Genomic DNA, 14,334 nt, shown 5'->3' on the forward strand with positions numbered 1-14,334 from the left:
ATATCAGTTTGGTTGATTTTCAGTGCTAAACAAAGGTGAGAAAAGCATCTGAAAAGCAGTGAGCTCCCTAAACCTCAAGAACCATACCACCTACGAGCACATGTAAAGCTGGAGGGATATTTATCTCATTAATGAAGTGAGAATTTTCATACCTTAGAAGCCGCTCATTCTAAGAATTTGCTTACCAACTTTATGCTTTTGTAGTCTAGATCATTGGGACATAATCTGTAGCAATCTGACTCAGGATTGCTTCTGCAAACCTATCAGTACAAATGAATCAATTTTGGACATTTTATTAAAGTAATCTACTTCCCAAAATAATATTGAGCCTTCTCTACTGGTATGTCTCTCACTTTCCCTCACTCTTTCACTTTTTCCTTTCTCCTCCTTTCATCCATTTATTTATATGCACATGTGATTTTTATGCAGAATTATTCAACGTGACTGGAGGGTTGAGTTTCACATAACTCTCATAACTCTACAGAAGTAACAGTCGACAATGAGTGAAGCCACTAATTGCTGATTTCAAGTTTCTTCCCAAGCCATATTTTCCATTAAGCCTTTTCAATAATGAAGCAAATACTTTGATCAATGTGTGTGTTTTCTACTTTGTTTGAGGGGCTTCAAAATTCAAATAGTAAAATAATATAATTCCAATAATTTATCAATTCAGAAGGTTGGATATAAGACCGAATAAGAATTCTTATTAGTCAAGTTATCTGGGAACGATTTATCAAAAGAGAATCCCCTATATTATTATATATTTGTTCCTCAAGTTACTACATATAAAAATGATTTAAGCCTAATGATTTTTTAATTCTATGTAAATGTTAAGTGCATATTTTATGGTTTAATGCCCACTTTCTGAAATAACTAACTTAGGATACTGCGCTGGCTAGTTTTGTGTCACATGACACAAGGAAATGTAATACAGAGGAAACGTTTAATGGGGGAAATGCTTTCATTAGATAGAGCAATGGGCAAGCCTGTAGGAATTTTCTGAATTAGTGATTGATGGGGCTGGGCACTGAGGCTGGTTTGATGATCCTGGGTTCTATTAAAAAAAAAAACAAAAAACAAAAAACAAAACCTGGGTAATCCATGAAGAGCAAGCCAATGAGCATAGCTCCTGCATGGCCTCTGCACTAGCTCTTGACTTCATGCGCTTGCCTTTCTGAGTTGCTGTAGTAACTTTCTTTGATAACGAACAGTGCTATTGAAATGTAAGACAAATCACTTCTTTCCTTCCCAGGTTGTTTTGACCAATAGTAGTCCTAACTACAACAGATACAATAATTAATATAAAACATATAATTGATATAAACAATGTATTCATTGTTTTAATAATAATAAATATTTACCAGATTTTAATATTTATGAAGATACTTTACTTATGACTTTTACTATGAAAAATATCATTGATGTTTTGCAGTTTAAAATAATACATGACTTCTTAATTTAAGTTCATAGTTTTAGGATTAAATTTAAACAGTGTTTCTCATCGCTTTACCTAACAACTAGCAGAATGCATTAAACCCTATGGGAACTTGATATATTTGAGCCAACATGAAGTTACTCTCGTTTTTAAGAATATTGTGCAATGTAAGCACTCTACAGTGGAGATATATTAATTTCTTTCTTCAGTTCATTAAAATTCATGCAGAAAATTCAGACTGCACTTAACCTTTACAGATTCTAGCTTGAAGCAAAGTGTACATATCTTAATAAAAAGCAAAAATGCTTCACTAAGTGAATAAATTTATTCAATATCTAAAAGCTTTTTTATATTTGACTTACACAGACCAAGGACCAACAGCTGTTTATAAATCCCTTTAGCATTACATTCTGGCTTGGGAAAATCAAATTTCCAACTTAGTAAGAATAATTCAACCCTAGGAGATCAAATAATTCAGTAAGAATTTGGCAACAACAACAGACTTCAAACATTAGGCAACAATATTTGCTCAATGAGTTTGGAAAATCTTATAAGCATGTTGGTTAAGTCACATGAGCTAAATAATAATTCACCTGGTGAACGATTAGAGGAAAGCATACATGGAAATATCCCCTTTTGTGTGAAATAATAGAATAGAATAGGAGCACAATCAGATTGAAATTTGTTCTCTATATGTTTTTATGCTATTTTTCTAAAATCTTACTAAATTTCCCCCACATGTCTCTACAGGTCAATCAAGATTAATCGCAGTTAAGGGCTACATAAGACACAAAGCAACTCCCAACCATGCTGCCTTCACAGTCCATTCAAGATTACCAATACTGCATGACAGTTGGACTCATTTTCTGTGTTCATTAATATTTTACTGATACTTTAGAGAGATCATGGACAAAATTAGCTTCAAAGTTCAGACCATCCCTGAAATTAAAGGAGCATGAAGCACTGTTGGTTAAATGGGTTTCAGATCACCATTTCTCTCTTTTTTTAAACACTGTGTTCATTGTCTGTGTTGTTCACATCATGAACCCCAGTCTAGCCGGTCTCCTCATCCCCTCATCTCTGTGCATCATCTCTGTGCCCATGTCACCCTACCACAGATGAGTGGTAGGATCAGCTCTCCCACACTCACTCCCTCAGGGCTGGCTCACACACATCCCTGCCACCAGAGCCCGCTCTACTATGCTGCCTCCATGAAGAGAATGGCCTACTCTTTCAAGTGCTGCCGTTGATGAGAGATAGGGCCATCTCTCTAGAATGCTGCATCCAGAAAGGGTGGGGCCAGTTATGCACTACCCTTGGACATTCACATGGTCCCAGGTTGCTGCCCTGACCAGAGGCAGCCCCATATCCTCTAGTGGAAATATTAGCCACACTCATCAACATTCACACATGCTGATGGTTTTGTTTCTGTACAGGCCTCTAATGAACATGATATAAAGTAATTGAGAGGATGGATGTGTGCATAAATTCTAAACATAAATACTATAGTCAAATGAAGAGTCTTATTATTAAAGCAATATTATATACTCTTTGATTGCAAGTCTGATAGGGCAAGCCTTGGCAGGAAGGCCTTTTAACATTAAAGAAAGGTTTTACATGGAAGTTAGATATTTTCGAAAGCACCAAAAAGGAATGCTGTTTCTTCTTCATCCAATATACCAATGAGAAAGTAGAACCCATTTATTTTAGGCACACCTATCCCCTCTATATTGAATGGAGATATTATGAAGGAAACTTATCCAACAGTGAAATATGATTTCCTTTATTTGATAATAAATTTAAAAATAGGACCCTTAGAATCATACAGAAATGCAAAGGTAGTTTCTATGGAAAAAGAAGAGACTATTTCTCCGGTTATATTAAATAGAAATAGCGTTCCCGTTTGCATTGAGCAAGCTTTGCCACTCCCTTCCTGCATTAGGACTAAGTTAATCTACATTGACAAAATGCCACTTTCTTTAACACATAGTATGCTTTAGAATGGCTACTTCTTCTTGTACGGGATTATTATTCAAGGCTAGATATAGCACAGGAAAACACGGGAGAAAGAGAGAAAAATTATTACTTCTTAGCTGTTCTTAACAAGAAGCAATTAAAGATTTTTAAATCAATGTGCCACAGAGTAAGACTGACTACTTGTGCACAGATGAAAAAGCATTCGCTACATGAGAAACGGAAAGTGTTTCCTTCCATAAAAGCAGTCCAGCGTTGCCACCTTCACTCAAAGTTTGGGGATCTGAAAATGATTTTGTTCTTTAATATAGTTCTGCAGCAATATGGAATAGAAACTGTATTTTTTTTAAATACTGCTTTGGTAAGTTTTAAAAGTTGACATGTTCGAGCAGAGACATAACAGCTTAAAATGTTAATGGAAAGAGAGTGCAATTGAAGTAAATTCAATTATTTTATATTACAGGCTTCAGAGAAAGGTACATCAATAATTATGACTGTCTGAATTTACAACAGTAATGGGCTTGGCAGGAAGGACATCAGTTAAAGCAACAAAGTCAGGATAAACTTGGGACAAGAGGAAAGCAGCACACTGAAATGATAAACAATAGAGAACACAGGGAAAACCTGTGGCAGGTCATTTACATCTTGTGCTTTTCTGGACGCTTCCCTTTCTCTAAAATGCCTGTCAACACACAAATAAAAGTCACATTAATCTTATACTATGAATATTTCTATAAGTAGACATCCATAATTTTCACATCCATTTGAGAAAAAAATGCTCAGAGAGAGGATATGAAACACTGGACTTCCTATTTTTCAGGGCTTATTGAACGCTCAGGAGTATTTTCACCAAAAGAAAGGGCTCGCATCTGCCTGTGCTAAAAACCCTTGATGTGTGAAGCACACATGGTCCTCACTTCCCAAGTCGCAATTAGAATTCTACATTTGTTGTGTCTGCCTCTCCCTGCACTTGGCTCTAAGAAGTGATTTCATTGGGAAAGCATTAACTGAAGGAAGGAAAGTTCAGATTCACCAGTGAGTTCATTTATCACAGTTTTGCCATTTTCAGATATTTAAAACATCAGGTTTTAAGGTAAATCAAAATGCTAAAATTGATATAGAACTGTTTTATATGTACTAGAGGTATGATTCTTATGAATTAAAGTATTTACTTCAAAATAATGAGAATTTGAGCTAATAATAATATTGAGAGCAGGATCTAGGATTAAAATTCAAATGAATTTGTGAGTACAGTTTAATTATTTATTGAATATTTACACATTTTGACAGTACTTTGTAAATAACATAATACATAAAAATTTAAAACTGTATAAATTATTCATATATATGCATATATAGAAGGAGGTATGTTCAGATGTTTGTGTTTAAGCTAATACCCATAGATATTAACTTGACATTCTGTTATGAGTTTATTGCTATGATTCTTTTTCATTTTCCTACTGATCTACATGGAATATTTTCCCTGAAATATGTATTCACAGACTTATAATAAGAATTTCTGGGGCTGTAGAACACCAGTAAAGAGAAATTTGTAAGGCTACAGGTGGAACAGACAAGTCCAAAGAAGGAAAGGTCTGCGAGTGGAGTTTTAAAATTATTAAAATATGGCTGGTAATTTCCACCCCACATTTCCCTAGGTGTCTCTTTGCTCATTGAGCAAAGTACCTTTTCATCATTTTGTCCCAGTAACATGATATCACTCTCCTTTGCTATATAACATTTCCCATGTTGAATTACTTCCCCCAACAGTTGTGTTAGGTCTGTTTGTCATTTGTAATAATGTGGTGTTACTAATGAATAGGGTACTTACATATATTCTGCCCCATTTCGCACAATATGTCCCAAGCTTTAGAGGATGAAGTAGCAATGTCTTACTTAAGACTGAGTCCCACATGAAGACGTGGGAAGGATTTGGGTTGGGTTGTTTGGGAGCGGGTGGAGAGTGGGATGTAAAGAGAATGAGAGAAAAATAATAACAAAGGGAAAAAAGAATATATTTAGGAAAATGAAACAAAACAAAGAAACAAAAAACCTGAATTCCAGACGGTCATTTACTCTCTGCATCTGGGGCAGCCATGACTCTATCTGCCATACTTTATCTCACCTTGCCTGGGAATTCCCTAGACATGGGTAGCTAACTGTGCTTACAATACTAAGTATGTTTCCCTTACCCTAAAGAACAGGACTCAGATCCAACCATAGCGTAGCCGGTTACCCCCTCAGCAGTCAAGGAAAATGATGTCATTTGGTCCCCAGCAGCCCACTCAGAACACTCTAGCACACTAAATGTTAGCCTGCGGGAAGTATGTTTGTAACTCAATTCCTACTTTCTCAACACTTTTACACCAGTAGTCTTCAGTAATGTGACTCAATCCTTTAACTGCATTGGAAATCCAAGAGAACTGACCTAGGTCTCTCATGTTTCAGAGGCCTTTGGTGCCTTCCTGTCCAACTCCTGTTGAGGTATACACACATGGGAAGGAGTATGTCAAAAATAATCTAATGCATGCCTATAAAAATCTTTCTACATGGTAAAATAGCAAGTACAGGCTAAGAATTTTTTCTTAGAGGTCTTATATCTTTATGAATTAGAGAAAGACAATGTGGAATTCCTGACAAATGCCCTTGAAAGCACAGGATAATCAATGTTACTTTACAAACGAATGGAGATATAGTCACATTTCAAAGTAAATGTCTTTTAAATGCTCTAAGAATATTATCTGCTTAAACCACCAATATAATACATGTATCTTATGAATTATTAATTGGTTTGCGTTTTTAATGCAATTGCTTAGAGCTAGGGAAGGTTTTGCTTTATAACCAAATGCACCTTGGGGACAGTAATATTAAAAACAAGGCTCCTTGATGCCACAGAAAAGGATGTAGAGCCTGCCTGCTGTGTTGAATGCAGAATGCTGATGAGATTATGTCATAAATAGCTGATGAAGGGAGTGCTTCTGTGTCTGTGTAGAAAGTATTACATCTATAACATCCCCAGAGTCTGTGTTTTAGGATACTTGGCGTTGCGTATAGAAGAAGGAACTTTTGCAACTAATGTAACTAGGTGGTATAAACCTCCCTATTATGTAATCTGTAAATTTCAGTCAGAAACTTGTAGAAGATATTCATAAATATTCATCCTCCTTTCTCTCTCTCTCTCTCTCTCTCTCTCTCTCTCTCCTTCCCACCCCTCTCTCTGTGAATCTGTAACTTATGCGCTTTTCCTATCTCATGAAACTACTTGAAGATAGCATATATAATCTATTTCTTGAAGTGAGTGAATCCTGCCATCCTTTTACCCTCATTTTCTAAGTTTCTTGACTGAAATGTTAGTGAAACTTCACCTCATTGTGGTGTATGGCTAATACAAAAATTACTTAAGGAAATAGTGCTTAAAGAAAAAAATATTTAATTTAGTTCAGAGTTTCAGAGTATTCAATATACAGATTCTTGGGTCCATGGTTCTAAACCTATTTTGTAGAATATAATGATGCAATTAACAGGTGGAGGAGAAAGCTATTCATCTCACGCTGAACAGGAGTGAGAGACAGGTACACACACACACACAGAGAGAGAGAGAGAGAGAGAGAGAGAGAGAGAGAGAGAGAGAGAGAGAGAGAGAGAAAGAGACACAGAGAGGGATGAGGAGAGAGATAGAGACGAGACATGGAGACACAGAGCATGAGACACAGAGAGACCACAGAGAGACAGAGAAGGAAAGAAAGAGAGCCTCAGCGACCTATCTCTATCAAGACTGTGCTGCCTAATCTATCTACTGCTTCCTACATTATTTCCTCAGTTACAGATGGAGCCTTTAACTTAAGAGACTGTGAGAGCCTTTTCATCTTCCACTTATAACAACCTATACTATACCTAACTCTGTAGAAACTGTTGCTAACAAGAGAAACAGTATTTTAGTACAATATAAAACCACGTATATTTGTTCATGGTTACAACATATTGCACAAAAAAAAAAACAAAAAAGAAAAAACAAAAACAAACAAATAAAACTTAGCTTCTGAACTAAATAATATATCCTCTTTCCCATTTTGTGAACAAGAATATTATTGTTTTATCAGTGCCCAATCCTAAAAAAAAAATCAATACATCCCCATTAAAGGGTATATCATGTATTAACCCCTAGTTCTCAAGGTTATGAGTATGTTCATAAAAGTAGCTGGAAAGATTAAAACAGAGACTGAAGGAACACCCATTCAGAGCCTGCCCCACATGTGGCCCATATATATACAGCCACCCAATTAGACAAATGGATGAAGCAAAGAAAGTGCAAGAAGTGTAGATCGCTCCTGAGAGACACAGCCAGAATACAGCAAATACTGAGGAAATGTCAGCAGCAAACCACTGAACTGAGAATAGGACCCCTGTTGAAGGAATCAGAGAAAGAACTGGAAGAGCTTGAAGGGGCTCGAGACCCCATATGTACAACAATGCCAAACAACCAGAGCTTTCCAGGGACTAAGCCACTACCTAAAGACTATACATGGACTGACCTGGACTCTGACCTCATAGGTAGCAAATGAATATCCTAGTAAGAGCACCAGTGGAAGGAAGCCCTGGGGCCTGCTAATACTGAACCCCAGTGAACTAGACTGTTGGGGGAGGGCTGCAATGTGGGGAGGGTGGGAGGAACACCCATAAGGAAGGGAGGGGGAGGGTATGTTGCCGGAAACCGAAAAGGAATAACACTCGAAATATATAAGAAATATTCAAGTTAATTAAAAAAAAAAAGAAAAAAGAAAAAAATAAAATAAAATAAAAGTAGCTGGCCAGTCCACTCATGGCTATGCGATCAACAAGAAGGAGATATTTGCCTAAGTGTACAGCTACAAAATTGCATGCAATATAATCATAGATGTGTAGAAACAGCACATATACATATTATTTGACTCCACAAGTCTTGTCCATCCTCAAGGTATTTGAATACATGACATATACTTCATATTGAAGGCAAAGAATATGAAGTTTAGTCAGGAGTTCAGGAAGAAAAGTGAACTAGTTTTTAGCAGAGAGCTCATATGTGGTGTAATCAGATGTCACTTGGGCCGTTTGACATTTGGAAGAAGCTGATTTCCCAAGGTCACTTTTCACTTGGTCTCAGCTAAATATATTCTGCACAGAAACCAAGGTTTCTTATACATTTGTTGTTTTCTTGGGGAATATCTAAATGACTGGTGTAAAAACTGCATGGATTTGGTACTTAGTATCTGTCCATGCTATTGTCTTTAATACCGATTATAAAAGGTTTGAATTCACAAAGAGTGTAAAGGATGTTCCTGAGGGGGTGTATCAAATAATTTGTGGCTATTTTAGAACATCTCTCAGACAGGACGTAAGCATAGTCTACCAGGCCATATGTCTTTATGACGGTCTAGATAAAAATGATAAAATACCTACTTAGTTGAGATGTGTTTACTATGAAGCTCAGTGAGCTTAGAAGTATCCAGGAAATAAAGGCCACATGGCTTTTCTCATAACTGTTCTGCAAATTCTCATGGTACGTTTTACCTATTATCTTGTATTGGAGTTGTGTTAGATTCTATATTGGAAATAGACATATGTCACTAATCTGATAAGAATTTGCATAATGTGTTATATGATAATATGGCATTTAGATTTATAATTTATTGGTAGCTGTCAGAAGACCATATTTAAGGATCACACGTGGTGATCACATTTTTATTCTGTATGAAGTTTGCTTGATGTTCTTAGCACAGATACCAAGGCTCTTACCTTCAACAGATTACAACAGACTGTTGCAAGTGTATGACTTTATACTTCATACATCAGTGAGACAGACACTAGTGCCAGGACTTCCTGGTAGGATAAAAATGCTGTTTTTCTTTGTTTCTCTGTAGCTGTTTGGTTTCCCTGTGATGTGTGGCGGGTCCCACAAAGCTGTGACTGATATCCTCCAGGGATAGTCATCAGAGAAGATTCATTTAACCTTTCCATAGTCCTTAGACTGTTTGCTTTAAATGTTTTTTCCTTCAGCGCTTTTTGTGTTAGAAGAGATTCCTCCAGGCTCACATAACTCAGAGGAGCTCACATCTGACTTTCAGCCAAACCCCTTGACAAGCGTATGTTTCTCTAAAATGCCAAACCTGGAATTGTCAGTACACAAATTCACCATGAAAGCTCAATTTATTATTCAGAATGGAAATTAAGAATAAGTCTATTCATCAATCCAAATGGCGAGAAAAATTTTAGTTATTATGTTTCCTGAGACAAGCTTACTCTATTACATACGGTAAATTTTGCATTATTCCCTCAAGTGTATATAAACTTTTCTGGATGCTGTGAACAGGGAAAAAATGAAACTCAACGTTGCCATTTTCCTTCACTTTTATTTTTTATATTGATGAACAAGGTGCAACTACTATAGTTAAAGCCTCTGGTAGATAAACATAAACATCTGTGACTATATTATATAGTCATTTATAATCTTTAATTATAGTAGTTGTATCTTGGTTGAACAATTGGTGAATGAGTAACCATTTTACATATAAATATATAAATGTATATATGCATAAGTAAATATATGTGCCTGTGTGTGTGTGTGTGGGTGTGTAAAATGGCTACTCATTCACCAATTGTTCCCTAACCTTGATTCAAATTTTTAAAGTTTTTAAATTTAATGTTTTCTTAGCACATATTAATTATATGAGTTTCACTATAGTATATTATACATACAAACTATATCTCAAACATAATCATCTCTTTCTTTCTAGTTGTGCCTTCTTCCCAGCTAGCCACCTTCTACCTGTACAGGTTTTGTGTGATGGTTGGAGGTCTTAAGCAAAGAGTCAAATCAGTTGTTGGTTGGTAACTATCACAAGTTTATGTCACCCATGCCTTACTATTGGAGAGCAAAGGGTTTATAATGGATAGATATTTAAATTTTTCCTCTGATAGCTTGAAAATGATCATCATAAACTGATTAAACTTTTGAAGTATTCACACTTCATGAGATATAACACATTTTTCAGGTGTCCAAGAACCAGGGACCTATGGTAAAACCAAACACTAACGGTTTTTAAATAAATAAACAAATAAACAAATATGTAAACATAAAACAAAATAGTAATAAAATAACTACTATTGCTATTCTGCTCTATTGATCAGTGCTTTTTTAGCCATCATCAGAGAAGCTTCCTCCTGCAGCAGATGGGAAGAAATACAGAGACCCACAGCTATCCAGTGTTCAATGAGTAAGAGACCTTAGAAATGTGATGTCTGCATCAAATGCCTTCCCTCAGAGCTCAGAAAACCTTGCAGAAGAGGCTGGAGAGAGGGGGGAGAAAAGGAGAGAGAGGAGGCTGGAGAGAGAGAGAGAGAGAGAGAGAGAGAGAATATGAATCTGTCATAGGGCATTATGGAGGACAATAAGTAGTGAAGGCCCTGGAAATCCACATGAGAAAGCTCATATGAACTCATGGAAATCTGAAACAGAATACACAGGTTCTGCATGGGTCTGCAGCAGGTCTTCTGAGTATATATTATGGCTTCCACTTCAGTGCTTTTCTGGGACTCCTGGGTATGCAAATGTGTAGATCTCTGATTCTTGTGATTTGTCTTGGCTCTTTTCCTTATGTTGGTTTGTCTTGTCCAACTTCCGTTTGCTAATTTCTGTTTTATCTTATCATATTTTTGTAATATTTTATTATTATCTTGAAGAGGCCTGTTATTTTCTAATGAGGGACAAAATGAGAGTGGATCTCAATGAGAGGGGAGGAAAGAAAGAATTCAGAGAAACAGAAAGAAGGGAAACCACCATCAGAATATATTATGTGAGAAAAGAATATATGTTAAGTAACAAGAAAATCAATTAGGAATAAAAATAAATAAAACCTTCCAGAGGAAACTGTGTTGCTTTCTCTATATCTCATCATTAGAAGAACCAAATTTAACATTGTTGTATGGACTTATATCTGAGATTCATTCTTTTAAAAATTTATATGACTGGATATTTTCCCTGTAAATACATTTGCGCACTGTGTTGCCACAAGTATTGGATGCCATGGAGTACCTTGGTTGTGAGCCACCCTATGAGAGCTCATATTGAATCTGTGACCTTTGGAACATCTTTTAGGGCCTTTAACCACTGAATTGTCTCTGGGTGTGCAAAATTTTGTGCACTGTTAAATATTTAAGTGTTTTCAGAATTTAGCAAATCACTCATCTTGATTTTAAGTTTTATTCATTGATTCAGAACAGAACAAATAACACAAACATGTGTACATCTTTATTTGATCATATTTGCTATCTTAAATTGTATATTTTTGTCATCCTATTGTTAACCAGCCCTAATCTTCAGTCTTTGTTTCCAAAACCATGTGACACATAATGGGAAAAATGTAAACATCTGAGTGACTTTGATGATGAATTTATCGTGTCCAAATTACTTCCATATTATTTCACACCATTCAATTTTCCATTATTTTGTATCCTCAGTACTCATGATTAATTACATTAATAGCTTTTAATATTGGAATTGTAGTCTAGCTATCTAAACACCTAAATGAGGGGATAAAAACCATTACACTGACATCCAGCTTATGGGAAATTTAATAACAGATAAACACATGGAATTGATCTTGAGAAAACCAAAGCCAGAGCATGGCACTACCTGAACTGAAACCCTCTCTACTCATAATGGAGAGAGTGAGTGAAGATAATGGTGTAGTGCTCAAGCTGATGTACTAGTACTAATGCACTTGCACTAATATATTGCACTAATGCACACTCACTAATGTACTTGTACTAATTCACATGTACTTATGCACTTGTACTAATGTATTGCATTGCTGTACATTTACTAATGTAGTGTACTATTGGTGCCACAAATGTCCTTAGGAATACATTTGGCTCAGAAGTGAAGCAAGGTTGTAAAAAGCATATTCAAAATTAAATAATAAATTGCATGCAACCCACAGCATACAATAGGGACAAATACCAGGTTTTCACATATCCCCATTTATCTGATAAAAATAAAATAGTAATCTTAGCTTTAGCCATTCTACTTTTTTAATTTATTTGACTATAGAAAATAAAATGATCTTTGATTTAAAATATTGGAAATAAAGTTAATTTTTAACAAAATTCAGGCTATTCTGCCTGCTCTTTTTGGGAATTAATCTTCAGGGTCTAATGTCGCTCATGCATGCACATGTTTTGAATAACTCAGGACCAATCACTAGATCATTGAATTATTAACACTATTCTTTGTTTGAAATTTAGCAACAACCCAAGACATATCCTAAGAAACCTCACATGAAATTTTGGGATAATCAGCAATGCTGAAAGATCCGTAACTTCTGATATTCCATTCATAAAAAAATGGAGGTTCAGCTTACTGTATATCCAAAGAACCTGAAAGTTTTCCCACAAATGCCCAGCAAACAATGCTCAAGGCCAAATTTATTTATGATGTGCACTGATTGAATACCAAATTCATGGCAGGTAAATGCTTTTTGTGATTTAAACAAATTACCAATTCATGATTAATTTTCTTCTTTGTGCTCTTAGCTCCATAAAATTTCTTCAATTTAATGCCAAAAGGGGTTTGAGCACTTTTGTTTACAAATTTTAATTGTCAAAATTTAACATCTGAGACTGAAGGTGGCAGGCATTGTGTTTTATCTGTGATTTCGTTAAGACAATAACTTCCCTAATTCACATGTACAAATCTCAAGGAAAAGAAACTTGTCTTTATTTTGCACACAACTGTAAAAAATGTGCATTAGTGCACTATATTAGTACAAGTGCATCAGCTTGTGCATTTTCAGTGTCAGCCCCTTAACTCTTGCCTCTACCACAAAGCTAAAAATATGTATCCATCATACTCTTCATTTTGGGGAAGTATTAAATTAAAAACATGCAAATTTTTGAGAAAAGTATGGTTGGGGGTATTTTATGGATAGAAGCTTCAACAGGTATGCAAAGTTTGCCTTGGAATGTTATTAAATTTACACTAACAGTGCAATGCACAGTCAGAATTTATTTACAAAGCCCAAAACAAAAGTAAATATTCTTTCAGAAGAATCCCAAAGAATTCCTAATAGTTATAGTCTTTTATACAAATATTGGTGTTTTTATATGTGTGCCCAGTAAGTTTAAAAACTAAAGCTAAAATTCCACAAGAGTTTCATATTTAATATTTTTCACACAATTATGGAAGCTGTATACTTATAGAGGTCTACATAAATACATGCAAATGTATGTACACACACCTACATTGGAGTTGCTTCATAATAAGTATATTTCATATGCATTTACATTTATGCATGTACTCATACGTACAAAATCATACACACAAGAATGTGCATATACAGATCCACTCTGAGTTTTTATTCTTGTACCTAAAACAGGAAGTAAGTACTTGACTATAGCAAGTTTACATCATCACAAAAAGAGTTAGCACGAAGCAAGTGATAAATGCATTTTTATGTTTTCCGATGGCCCTTACAGAAAGGCAAAGCCCAAAATGTTTGTGGAGGTGATAATGTTAAGCCAGAATTCCATAGCAACATGATGGTTAGTAAAATGCTCATCTTTAATTTACCTTTGATCTCTTCAAATGTGTTGTCATTTAGTGGCTTATCATTTCTGTCCCCATAGTCATGGAGCCTGTTGGAAAGCTTACTAAGTTTGGATTATTATGACAGATATTAGACCTAAGTTTTTAACTTGAAATGCTATTATATATTATACAACAATATTTTTAAATGTCTTAAAGGTAGATATTATAAAATTGGTAGTTTAAAGTGAGTAACTCTGATCAAATGTAAACATTGTGTTTTAAAATAGATTAATAAGAGTAATATCAAGGATTTTTGAAGCCACAGAACCTCTTCACTTGTCTGTGGCTGAAGTTGGTGCCCCTT

Source organism: Rattus rattus, chromosome 3 (genome assembly GCF_011064425.1).
Source record: "Rattus rattus isolate New Zealand chromosome 3, Rrattus_CSIRO_v1, whole genome shotgun sequence".
Lineage (NCBI taxonomy): Eukaryota > Metazoa > Chordata > Mammalia > Rodentia > Muridae > Rattus > Rattus rattus.